The 12,761-nt window shown below is 41.7% G+C and overlaps 1 protein-coding gene across 4 annotated transcripts in view; it reads right to left on the reverse strand.

The window, feature by feature from the left end:
• LOC112263770 (dual specificity protein phosphatase 22-A) overlaps window positions 1-12,761 on the reverse strand; it is a 34,290-nt gene that overhangs the window by 9,255 nt on the left and 12,274 nt on the right. The gene's annotated exons all lie outside the window — the stretch shown is intronic.

A 12,761-nucleotide genomic window follows, 5' to 3' on the forward strand; every position in this document is an offset into this window, starting at 1 on the left:
GTGCATGCCTTTTTTGGGGGACATTTTCCAAATCATAGTTGCACACCTCATGTAGCCTAGCCCGTAGGCCTATATGTTTTGATAAGGATGGTATCACAACTGAAGTGGCCAAATAACTTCTTAAAATTAAGCACATGAATCCGTTTTACAAGGAGTGTAGAGCCTAACTGGCATACATAAGCAGCGCGTGAGTCAAGTTTGGGGAAGATCATTTTTCACCATAAAAATTCACTTCTATAATAAAAGCATTACATTCATAATCGCATTTGCGGTCACTTTTGAGAATTGTGTTTTCCTGCTAATGGAAGATTTGAGTTTTTAGCCTACTACGGTGTGCACATTGCTGCGCTTATAATGTGAAGAAATATCCTTATATTTTATCAACATTTTAAGCAAAATTTTCAGGAGAAGTGAATTATAATTATTACATTCAGCCCAAGGGCATGGCCACTTACCGCAAAATACATTGATTTTTGGCATTACAGCCACACAAAGGGGATGCCACCGGAAAATTCTATGCATTATCAAGTGCTTGTCAAATTGTGAATGAGACACTGGTGAAGTGTACAGCTTGTGCAAAAAAACAAAGCAGAGCTTATGCCTTTCATGCAACTTTCTTCAAATCATCATTAGAGTCGCATCATGCAGCCTAAGAATGTATTAAGCATCAGAACAGATAACCCAACATTTGTATCACAACCAAAGTTACATGAATAACTGGAAATCAAGTATTTAGGAGTACCGGTTTCTTTGTTAACCTCTCAACACAGAATAACTGCATATGCACACTCCTTTAAAATGTTTGGAGAAAATATCCTATTTTATTCAGCTATGTTGAATTGTATTCTTCATACTAAACAGTTAACCTAAGCCGTCATTGAAAATACGAATTTGTTCTTAACTGACTTGCCTAGTTAAATAAAAAGGTAAATACTATACAATAATGTAAAACAATTCCACAGAATTCTAAGCAAATCTTGTCTTCTAAATAATCTAGTGTAGCCCACAGACGGTCAGTTAATTAACGGTCAATTACTTGACAATCACCGGCTGACAAAATGTCACGACCGTCACAGCCCTCGGTGAGACCAGATCTATAACTATATAAATAGATTTCAGGTCACATTTTATGGGATATGAGAAAGAACAGGAAGAAGTGAAACTAAGGTGTAAAAGTCATCTGGACCCCATCTCTGCACAGCACAAGTTCCTTCAATCCGTTTCATCTTAGTCATGATGTCCAGATCGATACAGTGGGGCAAAAAAGTATTTAGTCAGCCACCAATTGTGCAAGTTCTCCCACTTAAAAAGATGAGAGAGGCCTGCAATTTTCATCATAGGTACACTTCAACTATGACAGACAAAATGAGAAAAAAAATATCCAGAAAATCACATTGTAGGATTTTTTATGAATTTATTTGCAAATTATGGTGGAAAATAAGTATTTGGTCACCTACAAACAAGCAAGATTTCTGGCTCTCACAGACCTGTAACTTCTTCAAGAGGCTCCTCTGTCCTCCACTCGTTACCTGTATTAATGGCACCTGTTTGAACTTGTTATCAGTATAAAAGACACCTGTCCACAACCTCAAACAGTCACACTCCAAACTCCACTACGGCCAAGACCAAAGAGCTGTCAAAGGCCACCAGAAACAAAATTGTAGACCTGCACCAGGCTGGGAAGACTGAATCTGCAATAGGTAAGCAGCTTGGTTTGAAGAAATCAACTGTGGGAGCAATTATTAGGAAATGGAAGACATACAAGACCACTGATAATCTCCCTCGATCTGGGGCTCCATGCAAGATCTCACACCGTGGGGTCAAAATGATCACAAGAACGGTGGGCAAAAATCCCAGAACCACACGGGGGGACCTAGTGAATGACCTGCAGAGAGCTGGGACCAAAGTAACAAAGCCTACCATCAATAACACACTATGCCGCCAGGAACTCAAATCCTGCAGTGCCAGATGTGTCCCCCTGCTTAAGCTAGTACATGTCCAGGCCCGTCTCAAGTTTGCTAGAGAGCATTTGGATGATCCAAAAGAAGATTGGGAGAATGTCATATGTTCAGATGAAACCAAAATAGAACTTTTAGGTAAAAACTCAACTCGTCGTGTTTGGAGGACAAAGAATGCTGAGTTGCATCCAAAGAACACCATACCTACTGTGAAGCATGGGGGTGGAAACATCATGCTTTGGGGCTGTTTTTCTGCAAAGGAACCAGGACGACTGATCCGTGTAAAGGAAAGAATGAATGGGGCCATGTATCGTGAGATTTTGAGTGAAAACCTCCTTCCATCAGCAAGGGCATTGAAGATGAAACGTGGCTGGGTCTTTCAGCATGACAATGATCCCAAACACACCGCCCGGGCAACGAAGGAGTGGCTTCGTAAAGCATTTCAAGGTCCTGGAGTGGCCTAGCCAGTCTCCAGATCTCAACCCCATAGAAAATCTTTGGAGGGAGTTGAAAGTCCGTGTTGCCCAGCAACAGCCCCAAAACATCACTGCTCTAGAGGAGATCTGCATGGAGGAATGGGCCAAAATACCAGCAACAGTGTGTGAAAACCTTGTGAAGACTTACAGAAATGCTTGACCTCTGTCATTGCCAACAAAGGGTATATAACAAAGTATTGAGATAAACTTTTGTTATTGACCAAATACTTATTTTCCACCATAATTTGCAAATAAATTCATTAAAAATCCTACAATGTGATTTTCTGGATTTTTTCTCTCTCATTTTGTCTGTCATAGTTAAAGTGTACCTATGATGAAAATTACAGGCCTCTCTCATCTTGTTAAGTGGGAGAACTTGCACATTTGGTGGCTGACTAAATACTTTTTTGCCCCACTGCACCTGTCCTGTCTTATACCAAAGTAACCATGTATCTGTGTCCAATCATCACATCACTGGGAAGTCCCAGGGCATATTTTGTAGTTTAGTAATTTAGCAGATGCTCTTATCTAGAACGACTTACATTCGTGCATTCATCTTAAGATAGCTACTGTTGGAGAGACATCACAATTGTATCAAGGACATTTTCCCTCAAAGTATTGATCAGCAAAGTCAGTGCTAGTAGGAAAAGACGCATAACGATGTTATGGAGGGGGAAGGGATGGGTAGCTTACTCTCGAGATGGTGGTGGAAGTGATCTCTCCTATACAGTTGTCTTGTTTAGTAGCACTCTCCACTGGACATTACTAGGAGAACCTAGAAGTATTTTCTATTCAACTTCCACTGTCATCCAAGAAAGTCATAATATCTCTCATTACAACCCATTGGTTTGTCAATTCAAGCACCTTTTTAGGACTGAGGTAATGAGAGTATAGGGGACTCCTATACTGCTTCCCCTCCAAGACTTTACAACCACTATCATTCCATCTTTAGAGATCATCTTTTCATGTAGATCAATACAGAATATACCCCAACTAACATTCTCCTTCCTGTCTACCCTAAACTGTAATGTAGATCAATACAGCATATACCCCAATTAACATTCTCCTTCCTGTCTACCCTAAACTGTAATGTAGATCAATACAGCATATACCCCAATTAACATTCTCCTTCCTGTCTACCCTAAACTGTTTTTTGGTGTATGACTACCACTCCAAACACTATTAGGAAATAGTAGTGAAGCGTTGCGCAATAGGAGAGTCATATGGTGGGGAGCATTGTCCTATAACAGCAAAGGCTGCTTGGTTACCCAACCAACTCAACAGCCAGGGGCTAAAATAGATGGATTGCACGTTCCCTCCTCACTTGGAGCCGAACTCTTGCTGAAAGATGTCTCCTCAGCACTTTTCTAATTATTTCTGGTCCAGCAGTTTCCGGCTATCTTGTTAAATGTGCAGAAATGTATTAGGTGCCGAGTATTTTGTGTTTTGACAGGCTGAACTCCAAATCAAAACAAAAAGAATTAGGATCTTACACTGAGTATACAAAACATTAAGAACACCTGCTCTTTCCATGACAGACTGACCAGGTGAATCCAGGTGAAAGCTATGATCCCTTATTGATGTCACTTGATTGAATCCAATTCAATCAGTGTAGATGAAGGGGCGGAGACAGGCTAAAGAAAGATTCTTAAGCCTTGAGACACAGATTGTGTCTGTGTGCCATTCAGAGGGTGAATGGGCAAGAAACAAATAGTGCCTTTGAAAGGGGTATGGTAGTAGGTGCCAAGTCCACCTGTATCAAGAACTGTACCAGTGTCAAAAACTGCAATGGGGGGGGGGTTGGTATACTCAGTGTATATTTAACCGAGGTGGTGTGATATATGGCCAATATACCACGGCTAACGTCTGTTCTTATGCACAACGCATCGCAGAGTGCCTGGACACAGCCCTTAGCCGTGGTATATTGGCCATATATCACAACTCCCAAGGTGTCTTATTGCTATTATAATCTGGTTACCAATGTAATTAGAGCAGTACAAATACATGTTTTGTCATACACGTGGTATACTGTCTGATATACCACAGCTGTCAGCCAAATCAGCATTCAGGGCTCGAACCACCCATATTAAAAATCACAAATGAAGGACAGTGGCAAACTGTATGGTTGTATCCAAACAAAGACTCTGTGGTGCTTTAGTTTTGTGATATCTGGTAACTGAAGATAAAGCACCTGATTCTAATTATAATTCTTGGTTCTTGAGTGTTTAATAAAACAGCACGAAGTGAGGGTCAGGTCCGCATCCTACCACAATCATTTGACACACTCGGACTCATCAGGAGCTCACAGATATTTATTTCACCTTTATTTAACCAGGTAGGCCAGTTGAAAACAAGTTCTCATTTACAACTACGACCTGGCCAAGATAAAGCAAAGCGGTGCGACAAAAACAACAGAGTTTCACATAAAGTCCTAGCCCCTAGGGCCCCTAGCCATGTCAGTCCCTGGCCTGGTCTCTAAAAGCGGGGAACAGGGGGACGTGATGAAACCAGCGGGACGACCGTTAGCCCTGTTTTCCCAGCCTAGGGATTGTGACAGAGAGGGACTATAATAGACCTGGTGACCGAGGCACAGCAGGATGTCACAGCAAGGCTTCCTTCCTGCTGCCTGCAGACCAGTTGGTTGCGACAGGGGGGGTCAGAGGCCCCCAACCCAACATCCCCTCCTCACCTCCTCAACCTCCAACCACCCTCATCATTATCATCATCATCATCATCTCTCCTTTTCCTCTGAGAAGACAAGTGACTGACAGACTGACTGAGTTATGCTCTGCTTGCGGAGGTTTAAAAAAATACTTGTTAGTCGCCAAAGTTACGGAGCATGTCTTTAACACTAGTGTCTGTCTCTTTCTGACTGACTGGCAGACAGGGTGTTTCTGTCCAGGTATGAAAAGCAGGGTAGGACATTCCACCCTGGTAGTTATCCTTACTGCGCTACACAGCGTGCTACAATACTAATGTAATGAGCAGTAATTCATGTGGACAGTGGACACAGAACAAACTCAACAGATGGTGCAGGTCATAGGTGCCAGGGAAGTAGCTAGCTCTCATTTAGAGGAGCTCTAAAAGTGGTGCATGGCACAAAGGTTATGAGTATGACTAAAGACTAGGGTTGAATAGCGGGTATTGGGTTACTGAGATTTACCGCCCAAACCAACTCCCTTTTCCTGGAGTAAATAACGGTGAGAAACCGGTAAATTTTAATAAATGAGTTATATGAACAGCATGCAGTGAAATGGAACTGTTACATTATAAGTGATGTATAAATCTGGCTTCTCTACGGCCTTCTATTTGACATCTCCACGACCAATCATCTCGTCATGGTAACTGTTTCTCTTGTGACAGGTAGGCCCTGCATGTGCTGCAGCATTTCCTATGGTAGAGTAATATAAGGACTGAATACGCATCTAATTTATACATCTCCATCTGGCTTTCGGGGGTGACCAAATTTTTTGTAATGATTATTTTATTTATTTATTTCAGCTGCAGGGTTTTAAAACAGCCTATCACTTGAATATTGTTACTCTCTCACAGTCTCTCTCTCTCCATCAATTACATTCAAATTGCATTTAAAATAGTTTTTTTTTATTTTTTACATACATACATGTTCTTTATTTTTTACTATTTTCTACATTGTAAAATAATAGTGAAGACATCAAAACTATAAAATAACACATGTGCAATCATGTAGTAAACAAAAAAGTGTTAAATAAATCAAAATATATTTTATATGAGATTCTTCAAAATAGTCACCCTTTGCCTTGATGACAGCTTTGCACACTTTTGGCATTGACTCACCAGGCTTCATGAGGTAGTCACCTGGAATGCATTTCAATTAACAGGTGTGCTTTGTTAAAAAGTACATTTGTGGAATTTTTATCCTTCTTAATGCGTTTGAGGCAATCAGTTGTGTTGTGACAAGGTAGTGGTGGTATACAGAAGTTAGCCTTATTTGGTAAAAGACCAAGCCCAAATTATGGTAAGAACAGCTCAAATAAGCAAAGAGACTTGACAGTCCATTACTTTAAGACATGAAGATCAGTCAATACGGAACATTTCAAGAACTTTGACAGTTTCTTCAAGTGTAGTCGCAAAAACCATCAAGCGCTATGATGAAACTGGCTCTCATGAGGACCACCACAGGAAAGGAAGACCCAGAGTTACCTATGCTGCAGAGAATAAGTTCATTAGAGTTACCAGCCTCAGAAATTGCAGCCCAAATAAATGCTTCAGAGTTCAAGTAACAGAGACATCTCAACATCAACTGTTCAGAGGAGATGGTGTGAATCTGGCCTTCATGGTCAAATTGCTGCAAAGAAACCACTACTAAAAGGACACCAATAAGAAGAAGAGAGAAAGAAATATGAGCAATGGACATTAGACCGGTGGAAATCTGTCCTTTTGTCAGATTGAGATTTTTGGTTCCAACCGCCATGTCTTTGCGAGACGCAGAATAGGTAAACGGATGATCTCCACATGTGTGATGGTGCTTTGATGGTGACACTGTCTGTAATTTATTTAGAATTCAAGGCACACTTAACCAGCATGGCTACCACAACATTCTGCAGCGATATGCCATGCCATCTGGTTTGTGCTTAGTGGGACTATCATTTGTTTTTCAACAGGACAATGACCCAACACACCTCCAGGCTGTGTAAGGGCTATTTGACCAAGGAGAGTGAGGGAGTTCTGCATCAGATGACCTGGCCTCCACAATCACCCGACCTCAACCCAATTGAGATGGTTTGGGATGAGTTGGACCGCAGAGTGAAGGAAAAGTAGGCAACAAGTGCTCAGCATATGTGGGAACTCCTTCAAGGCTTTTGGAAAAGCATTCCAGGTGAAGCCAGTTGCGAGACTGCCAAAAGTGCCAAAATGCCAAAATCAAGGCAAAGGGTGGCTACTTTGATGAATCTAAAATACAATAAAAAAAAAGGTTTAACACTTTTTTGGTTACTACATAATTCCATCTGTGTTATTTCATAGTTTTGATGTCTTCACTATTATTCTACAATGTAGAAAATAGTAAAAATAAAGAAAAACCCTTGAATGAGTAGGTGTGTCCAAACTTTTGACTTTCAGGAAATAAATCCAATGCAGTACTAGCTTTATATGTAGCTAATGAATGATGGGTTATGCATAAGCTTCTAACTTATAGCCTCTGTCTTTTGCGCAATATGTACAATATGTACCTGCGCTCCGCTGACCCCTCTCCTTAATAAAAAACGCTCCTTAGCTCTTGTAGTCCCAGAAAAAGCTTGCCAGACATTTTTGTTGCTGTTGCATTTCTTATATTCGAAGAGGGATGCAAGCTCCTGTTTGCTGAACGTTAAATACAGCAGCCAATAGAACTCACCGGGAGTTTAAAAGAAGAGAGAGCGGGCGATGGCGGTAGGCTAAAGCAGTTATTTGTTCAGACCCATAACCATTCAGTCTTCGTGAAGAAAAGTGAAAGCCATCTGGATCTTATTCTAGCCCTACATTATTCAAGCATGTCATTACAATGATGAAGATAAAGACAATGAAACTTATTTAATTTAACTCTTGAAAAAAGAAGAAGGAATGAAGCAACAACAGAGAGAGAAAGAAGAGGCTAAAATGCACATCGCACAACATTAGGGGAAATATTATTAAAGGTATATATGCTTCAGCCTACTAATTAAAAAAATGTATAATAGGGCTGTTATGGTGACCGTATTACCATCACACCGGTGGTCATGAGTCATGACGGCAGTCAAATTACAGGTGACCGTTTAGTCACAGTAATTAGGCTTCTCCAAGCTCTGATGCTGCTGATGGTCATTAGTAGCCTACCAGACATCGTAACTGCCTGGTCATCAGCACTCTATTGTCCCTCTAATCACTCTGACATCAATGCAAATGCAAATGTAATTGAAAATCTAATCAAACACTTCATGAGAGCCCATGAGCTCATGTTCTCTAGGCTATGCAATTGTGTGAGAAAACAGAGTGATGGCCTCTATTAAAAATAGGAGGATCCCATCAGCTTTCTATAGGCTAGCCTACTATATTTATTTCTCAACTATCCTAATATTAAGCACATTGCTTCTCTTTACAACATGAGTATAGCCTACAAAGCTGGCATGAAAATGAACCACAGGAAAAGCGTCCTACCTTCACTATTTAAGTGCATAGATGTATTTTTTCAATAATGGTCTATTCTAAATTAAATGTCACACATATATTATTTAGTATTTGAAAAGACAAAATTAAATCAAGAATAGTCTGATAGGTGACAATAGTAGCCTATCACTTGTGAATTATATATTATCACTTGAAGCCCAGCTTAAGTCAAGAAGCAGCGCATGCCTTTTTTTGTGACTTTATCAAAAATTGTTTTATTATTATTTAACCAGGTAGGCTAGTTGAGAACAAGTTCTCATTTGCAACTGCGACCTGGCCAAGAAAGTGTAGCAATTCGACACATACAACAACAGAGTTACACGTGGAATAAACATAACATAGTCTATAATACAGTAGAACAAAAGAAAACAAAAAGTCTATACAGTGAGTGCAAATGAGTTAAGTTAAGGAAATAAATAGGCCATGGTGGCGAAGTAATTACAATATAGCAATTAACACAAATTGGAGTCGTGCACCTCATGTAGCCTAGCCCATTGGCCTATATGTTTTGATAAGGTTTGTATCACAACTAAAGTGGCCAAATAACTTCTTAAAATTAAGCACATTAATCCGCTTTACAACGGGTGTAGTCTAACCGGCATACATACGAAGCGTGTGAGTTTCAAGACTGGGGAAGACAACTTTCACCATAGAAATGCACCATAAAAATAATAAAGCCTTTACATGCATAATTGCAGTGGCGGTTCTAGCTTGTATGGCCAGTTGAAAACAAGTTCTCAATTACAACTGCGACCTGGCCAAGATAAAGCAAAGCAGTGTGACAAAAACAACAACACAGAGTTACACATGGGATAAACAAATGTACAGTCAATAACACAATAGAGAAATATATATATACAGTGTGTGCAAATGAAATAAAGTGGTAAGGCAATAAATAGGCCATAGTAGCGAAGTAATTACAATTTAGCAAATTAACACTGGAGTGATAGATGTGCAGATGATGATGTGCAAGTAGAAATAATTGTGCAAAAGAGCAAAATAAATAAAAACAATATGGGGATGAGGTAGGTAGTTGGATGGGCTATTTACAGATAGGCTGTGTACAGCTGCAGCGATCGGTAAGCTGCTCAGATAGCTGATGCTTAAAGTTTGTGAGGGAGATATAATTACAGCAGAGAACTGTAAGGAAAGGCAGCCAAAGAAGGTGTTGGCTTTGGGGATGACCAGTGAGATATACCTGCTGGAGCGCGTGGGTGTTGTTGAGGTGACCTGTGAGCTGAGATAAGGCAGCACTTTACCTAGCAAAGACTTATAGATGATTTGGAACCAATGGGTCTGGCAATGAATATGTGTAGCAATGGCCAGCCGACGAGAGCATACAGGTCGCAGTGGTGGGTGTTATATGAGGCTTTGGTGACAAAAGGGATGGCACTGTGATAGACTGCTTCCAATTTGCTGAGTAAAGTGTAGGAGTCTATTTTGTAAATGACATTGCCGAAGTCGAGGATCGGTAGGATAGATAGTTTTACGAGGGTATGTTTGGCAGCGTGAGTGGAGGAGGCTTTGTTGCGAAATAGGAAGCCGATTCTAGATGCAATTTTGGATTGGAGATGCTTAATATGAGTCTAGAGGGAGAGTTTACAGTCTAGCCAGACATCTAGGTATTTGTAGTTGTCCACATATTCTAAGTCAGAACTGTCCAGAGTAGTGATGAAAGTCGGGTGGGCAGCGATCTGTTGAAGAGCATGCATTTAGTTTTACTAGCGTTTAAGAGCAGTTGGAGGCCACGGAAGGAGTGTTGCATGGCATTGAAGCGTGTTTGGAGGTTTGTCAACACAGTGTCCAAAGTAGGGCCAGATGTATACAGAATGGTATCGTCTGCGTAGAGGTGAATCAAGGAATCATCCGCAGCAAGAGCGACATCATTGACATATACAGAGAAAAGAGTCGGCCCGAGAATTGAACCCTGTGGTACCCCCATAGAGACTGCCAGAGGTCCGTACAACAAGCCCTCCAATTTGACACACTGAACTCTATCTAATGAAGTAGTTGGTGAACCGGGTGAGGCAGTCATTTGAGAAACCAAGGCTGTTGAGTCTGCCGATAAGAATACAGTGATTGACAGAGTCGAAAGCCTTGGCCAGGTCAATGAAGACGGCTGCACAGTACTGTCTCTTATCGATGGCGGTTATGATATTGTTTAGTACCTTGAGCGAGACTGAGGTGCTCCCTTGACCAGCTTGGAAACCGGATTGCACAGCGGAGAAGGTATGGTGGTATTTGAAATGGTCAGTGATCTGTTTGTTAACTTGGCTTTCGAAGACTTTAGAAAGGCAGGGTAGGATGGATATAGGTCTGCAACAGTTTGGGTCTAGAGTGTCACCCCCTTTGAAGAGGGGGATGACCGCGGCAGCTTTCCAAATCTTTAAGAATCTCAGGATGATACGAAAGAGAGGTTGAACAGACTAGTAATAGGGGTTACAACAATGGCGGCTGATAAATTTAGAAAGAGAGGGTCCAGATTGTCTAGCCCAGCTGATTTGTACGGGTCCAGGTTTTGCAGCCCTTTCAGAACATCTGCTATCTGGATTTGGTTGAAGGAGAAATGGGGAGACTTGGGCAAGTAGCTGCGGGGGGTGCGGAGCTGTTAGCCGGGGTTGGGGTAGCCAGGAGGAAAGCATGGCCAGCCGTAGAGAAATTATTATTGAAATTCTCGATTATCGTGGATTTGTCAGTGGTGACAGTGTTTCCTAGCCTCAGTGCAGTGGGCAGCTGGGGGAGGTGCTCTTATTCTCCATGGACTTTACAGTGTCCCAAAACATTTTGGAGTTAGAACTACAGGATGCAAATTTCTGTTTGAAAAAGCTAGCCTTTGCTTTCTTAACTGACTGTGTGTATCGGTTCCTGACTTCCCTGAAAAGTTGCATATCGCAGGGACTATTCGATGCTAATGCAGTACACCACAGTATATTTTTGTGCTGGTTGAGGGAAGGGCTATATCTGTTCTTAGTTATACATTTTGAAAGGGGCATGCTTATTGAAGATGGTGAGGAAATTACTTTTAAAAGAACAACCAGGCATCCTCTACTGACGGGATGAGGTCAATATACTTCCAGGATACCCGGGCCAGGTCAATTAGAAAGGCCTGCTCTCTGAAGTGTTTTAGGGAGCGATTGACAGTGATGAGGTGTGGTCATTTGACCGCGGACCCATAACGGATGCAGGCAATGAGGCTGTGATCGCTAAGATCCTGATTGAAAACAGCAGAGGTGTATTTGGAGGGCAAGTTGGTCAGGATAATATCTATGAGGGTGCCCATGTTTACGGATTTAGGGTTGTACCTGGTGGGTTCCTAATTTATGTGAGATTGAGGGCATCTAGTTTAGATTGTATGGAGGCCAGGGTGATAAGCATATCCCAGTTTAGGTCACCTAACAGAACGAACTCTGAAGATAGATGGGGGGGGAATCAATTCACATATGGTGTCCAGGGCACAGCTGGGAGCTGAGGGGGTTCTATAACAGGTGGCAACAGTGAGAGACTTATTTCTGGAGAGATTAATTTTTAAAATTAGAAGTTCGAACTGTTTGGGCATAGACCTGGAAAGTATGACAGAACTTTGCAGGCTAACTCCTCCCCCTTTTGCAGTTCTATCTTGAGGGAAAATGTTGTAATTGGGGATGGAAATCTTAGAATTTTTGGTGGCCTTCCTAAGCCAGGATTCAGACATGGCAACGACATCAGGGTTGGCGGAGTGTGCAAAAGCAGTGAGAAAAACAAACAAGGAGGCTTCTGATGTTAACATGCATGAAACCAAGGCTTTTACGGTTACAGAAGTCAACAAATGAAAGCGCCTGGGGACACACAGGTCCTGGATTAACCTCCACATCACCCGAGGAACAGAGGAATAGGATGAGGGTACGGCTGAAGGCTATCAAAACTGGTTGTCTAGTGCGTTGGGGACAGAGAATAAAAGGAGAAGATTCCTGGGCGTGGCAGGATAGATTCAGGGCATAATGTACAGACAGGGGTAGGGTGCGGGTACAGTGGAGGTAAACCTAGGGATTGAGTGACGATAAGAGAGGTTTCATCTCTGGAGGCACTAGTTATGCTAGGTGAGGTCATTGCATGTGTGGGAGGTGGGGCAAAAGAGCTATCTGAGGCATGTTGAGTGGAACTAGGGGCTCCGTAGTAAAATAAAAAC

Source organism: Oncorhynchus tshawytscha, unplaced genomic scaffold (assembly GCF_018296145.1).
Source record: "Oncorhynchus tshawytscha isolate Ot180627B unplaced genomic scaffold, Otsh_v2.0 Un_scaffold_4_pilon_pilon, whole genome shotgun sequence".
NCBI classification, from domain to species: domain Eukaryota; kingdom Metazoa; phylum Chordata; class Actinopteri; order Salmoniformes; family Salmonidae; genus Oncorhynchus; species Oncorhynchus tshawytscha.